Raw genomic sequence first — 5,472 nt, 5'->3', positions numbered from 1 at the left:
ATAGGAGGTGAGAATATGGAGGACAAGAAACAAATAAGGACCTTGACTGATTCTTGGATGGTTCAGTGCAGAAAAGGTGGAAAAGGTGGCGGCTTAGTGGCGCAAACAGAAACACACACGGTTGCTCTCATTCATCCTCAAGGTGTTTGTGGACATTATTCACCTGAATGAGCTCTCCATGCATGCCACGGTGATTGATGTGTGTGCTTGTGTGTGTGCGTGAACTGGTGTGTATTAGTCCATCAGAGTCTGATTGTCTGTGTGTGAAACTGCCCCTATTTAGAGCTAATCTTGGCCATAAATCTTGGCTCTTTCTCCTCTTTGCACTCAAATGCACATTTTCAAAGATTTTCATGGAAGTGCTGTTCCAGGTCTTTGGTCTACATCCTCCAGCAGCCATTCAACCTCAGCTTGGCGATTCGGATACAAATAAATGTAAAAAATAAGAACGAAAACGAGGTAGATCAGAATTCTCCTGTAACAGGTTGGTCGTACAAACAGTTTTCTAAAATCTTAACTTAAGACATAGATGGCATTCAAAACCAAGCATGTTCAGAATGTCAAATCCAATTTCAACAATCAACTATCTTAAATCTTGGTTTGTTTAAAGACCTATGGTCCCATTTGTATTTCTAAATCTGATGATTATTTTTTGTCACAGTTAATTTCTTCACTTGGCAGTTTAGATTGTAAATTTCTCTCTTGCCGACTTTGTCGTCAGTGGATGACAAAGCTGGTTCTCTTGGGAGGTTAATGTTTGATTCAAGACAACAATCTGAAGGGAGGCTTGAAAAGTCTGGTGTTGTGTTCAAGTTATGCGATAATTTAGCAGCAAAACTGGTTTCTGAATTAAAAAATGTTGCTTATTTATCAATATATAATTTGCAACTGAAATGGAATTAATTGTCATTAATTAACTACAGATTTAGCAATTGATTGAATTACAAATTTTCATCAAGTCCTACCACTGATTGTATTGTCCCTTGTTGACAAGACAGATAAATATGCTGGTATATGGTATAAAACTGGTATAAAAAATAATAGAAGTTTAAGATGTAAACCCACACAACCTTCCCACACAAATGTACATTTTAGCCAAAAAAATAAGAAATAAAAGTTCTGGAAAATAGTTCGACTCAATACAAATACAAATGTAGGACGTAACTTATGGAATCACTTGGAATCATAGCTTCTCTGTTTTATTGACAGCTATTAAAACCATACGTTTTATTTTTCTCAATGTGTAGCAGATTGACTTTTTCAAGATTTCCCAAAGCCCTTTACATTGCGGCACTTTGCTGTAACCGATATTGACAGATCACTTTACCCGTTATTAGCCAGAGCTGATCTTTTACCAACTCTCCTGAATCCAACATTTAACACCGACTGCTGTCCCACCAGGAGTAGACTCACGATGCCAGTACATTACATCCACCCAGAAAATCACTCGTGACTGTTAACAAGTCCAAATCTTGTCGAACGTCCTTTCGATTTGCAGTTGGGCATTAAATAGAGGAGTTACTCTTCCACTGAGAAAGCATGTCATGGTTTCTCATTCCCTGTTGTGGTTTCCTCTCTCACTTTCTCCCCAGTTAAACGGAACCCCGTGCCTCGATTACAAGGTAATACGAGAAGGTCCACTGCTCTCCTCAAACATCTCCCACGTCTCTGTCCTTCTGTCACTCTTCATTTCAGCCTGCTGGAAGCGATCCAATGGCCCCTGCTGCAATCACACTACGCCAACCTCACCTCAAACTCCTCTACGGTCCGCACGCCCTCCGCCCCTCCTCCTCCTTTCTGTCTTTGCCCAGCGCACCTCGGGTTTTTAAGATCTTGGGGCTCAGAGGGTGATTTCATCCTTCACTGGGCCATGAAAGCTCTTTATAAGTACATCACCACTGCCAGCGCATTAATCGCCTCAGCCATATTGATTGGGCTGTTCTGTTGAGGAAGCCGGCATATGGAGGAGAGAGGGAGAGGATGGTGTTTGTAATTTATCGCTCAAAATCGTGCCGTGCTTCTAATTCATCTGTTGGCTGATGCAGGCACTCGTCTATCTGCTGTTTCCTACATGCATTAGGCTTCTGTACGTCTCGCTTGCTAAGCTAATAGATATCATTTTGGTGCATGTAAACAACCTGTAAGCCCAGATCTACAGGAATGTCTTCTTTTTATTCATTTTTCATATCTGTGAGAAACAAATTTGTTCAGATTTGAAGTGAAAACATATCATAGTGTTAAGAAGCAACAAGTTTTCCTTTGATGTTTTGAATTCTAGCGTGTGTAAATGAACCTCTGTCTGTGTGAAATGTTTGTTACCTTGGCTGCTGCCATCTTGGGACCCTGCTAAGGAAGAGGCCCGCCTCAAACCCAGCTCTTTTATAAAAGGAGCAGTGATGAGAGCTGGAGTTTTATTGGCTGGGGTAAATTGAGAAGGCGGGGTCAACCTGGATAGAGGTGGACTGCTGGGAGGGCGGCCATTTTGAACTGTGCTGTGCTGCTGGAGACTTAATAAACTGGCTCTGTTTGCTGTACAGCCAAGTTTGCTGACTTTTTCCTTCCACACCTCTTAGCCTAACACATCAATTCAACTTTGCTTATTTTGGCTTCTTTTTTTTTAAACCAAACTCAAAGAGAGAAAGAAAAAAAGCTTCAAGGTTTCTTCAAGATTTTATAACCGAGTATTGTCAGCCAATCCGACCCAACAAGAAGTTCTGGTTGATTATGTCAACACAACAAGGTAACTAATAAAACATTTCCTGTCTTACTTCAAAATAACTGTCACTAGCTTTCCAGTTATAGCTATTTCATTAGTATTTGCGTTTTGATGTGTCATTTGTTAGGCTTTAAAAGTAATCCTAAAGGAGGTAATAAACTTTGTGTTAACTTTTTTTTTGGCTTGATGCAATATTCTAATCCTAAATTTCATGTTTTAGTAGCTGTAGGCAAAATCATCATAACCAACAAAAATCTAGACTTGAAAACATGAGTCAGTAGTTTTGCTTCCATCCAGGAAGGAAGTAATAAATACCAAACACTAGTGGTCCAAACACACAGCCTTGAGGTGCTCTGTGGTTTACCTGGTTTACCATTATTTGACATATTCTGTTTATTGTACTGGCTGTATGGCCAAATTCCAATATTAATCATAACACATTGGTTGTTGTATTATCGCAAAAATGTGAAATCTGACTCATTGTTTTTCATACAAAAGAGGCAAACCAATAATAAAGTTTTTAGTTACTTAAAACAAAAATGTGTTATTTTTAGAGATTAGGAAATTAGTTGCTTCTATCAACAGTTGATTTACCATAAACTCAGCATAAACTGCCACATCCGAAAAATAGGAAAAGTAGTAGACCGACGTTATTTGTGGTACCGTACAGGACCCATGTGGGCGTGACAGAGAGAAGACAAGATTTGTCAGTGGATCCTTGTTGAGAAATTGTGACTTTGTCAAACATTCCTGACCTTAAAGTGCCGTATTGTTAACCTGCCACATCAGTTTAACAGAAGCTGTCTGAAAATCCATATTTCATAGGCTGACAGCACAGAAAGCAGCACTCGGAGATTTAGCTTTATTTTGCTGTGGTGGCATTAAAAAATGCTGATCTTTTCACTGGAAGGGAAATGAGGCTGAAAGAAACTTTTGAAAAATGGTGTGCCCCGACCATTCACACGGACATTACAACTTAAACTGCTCGTCAGTCTGTTTCTCACAGCCAGAGGGAAGAGTTCGCATCATGAGCTTCTAGCTGATCCACTGAAACCAGAGAACCAGATCCAAGGCCACAGCAGCACCAGTCAAGTAGTTTTTATCTTATTAATAAATCCCCAAATTACAAGCGGTCAAAGCTGGACCCTTTGGTGTTTCTGACACTGACCGGTTTGAGAAATGCAGGATTTTGGGTGAATTCTTACCAAGATAATTGAACCACTTTTAAATAAGAAACTTCAGAATCTCCATGTTAGCGTAGCATTACTGTTACTCCACTAAAATTAAGTGATTAGCTTTGATTAGATTTTTTTCCTGTGTGGTTCAGTCTCAGTGTTTTGGCATATGTGTGAATATATGGAATCTCATACTGAATGCAAAACCATTTTTGGAAAATTCTGGTATGATTTTGAACCAAAATGCAGCTAATATTTATTTTTTTGTGTATCTGTATTCTCAGTATTTGATACTCAGTTTATTTGCTTGTTTGCTTTAAGTTCTGACAGTAACATAAGGTAAGGTCATTTAATTTATATAGCACCTTTTATTTCAATTCAAAATGCTTCACTTGAGTTAGAGGAAATACAAACAAAATAAAATAAAAGCAAGAGATAAACAAAAGGTACTTCACAATTTATAAAGTAGTAGTAAAAAGAAGAATTATGACCCATATATCCATTTATGGATCATATATTATTATGATCCAAATAATATGTTTGCTTTAAGATTGTGTACAAAAGGCAATTATAACGGCAATAAAAGTTTAAATGAACATCTTTCTATTTATGAGGTTTTATTTACAAAATATTTTCAAATACATAATTTGAAAGTTGGCAGGTAATTTTCTACATTTCCATCACACAAAGTCCTACAGTATAATTCAGTGGTGTTGTCTAAAGACATTCATTTGTAAATTAATTTAAATAACTTAAGCCTATATTTCCTTTAGGTAAGATAATCTAACATGATTTTCTTGGAGATGCTGCGATGACTCAGCTGTTTCTCATTTTGATAAGCTTTCCCTCTGAGCCAGAGACAGTTGGTGCCTCTCCAGCTCTACAGCCAGGTTACTGTCTCGACATATCTGAAGGATGGAGTGCTCTCTTCTGTACAATAAATAAATAAATAAAAAATCCTCCTTCACTCTTCTGGGTTTCCCATCCAGGTCTTGTATCTTATGCTCCAGTGTGGCCAGTTTTTAGCTACAGTTGCATCATGCTGCAGACATGTCCAGATTGTGGACATAGAATAAAATAGAAATAAAAAAAATATCCTCTTTTTGCCTTTCAGTGGGGAGCCAAAGGTGTACCAGTAGCAAGTTAAAGGTAAATGGAAATACTTGTAAGGAAGGCCTACACAAAGCAAAAGTATCCAACACTAAAGTCAGTTCCTATCACAAATTCATTAAAATATTCATGTTACAGGGTAGATATATGTATTACAATGACGATAACAGAAATGCACATAAAGATCTAGAAATAAACTAACCCATAGAGCAATCGTTCATGCATAGAGCATTCCAAAATTGTGCTCCAATCAGAGCATATCTTGAACAAGTTTAATTAAGCAAATGTAAAATGAATTTGGTAAACTGCTCAAGTACTGAGTAACTGATCATAACACCTGATTTAATCATCAAAATGTATCCTCAGACAGAGCTAGAAAAGCATAAGTTATGTGAAAAGTCTGGTATTGTAAAGTGTTTTACCAAAATATGTATACAAATGAGTCTGGTTCTAGATCAAATTTACCACTAG

The sequence above is a fragment of the Poecilia formosa genome, unplaced genomic scaffold (assembly GCF_000485575.1).
Source record: "Poecilia formosa unplaced genomic scaffold, Poecilia_formosa-5.1.2 Scaffold294, whole genome shotgun sequence".
NCBI lineage: Eukaryota > Metazoa > Chordata > Actinopteri > Cyprinodontiformes > Poeciliidae > Poecilia > Poecilia formosa.
This window is presented reverse-complemented; position numbering follows the sequence as displayed.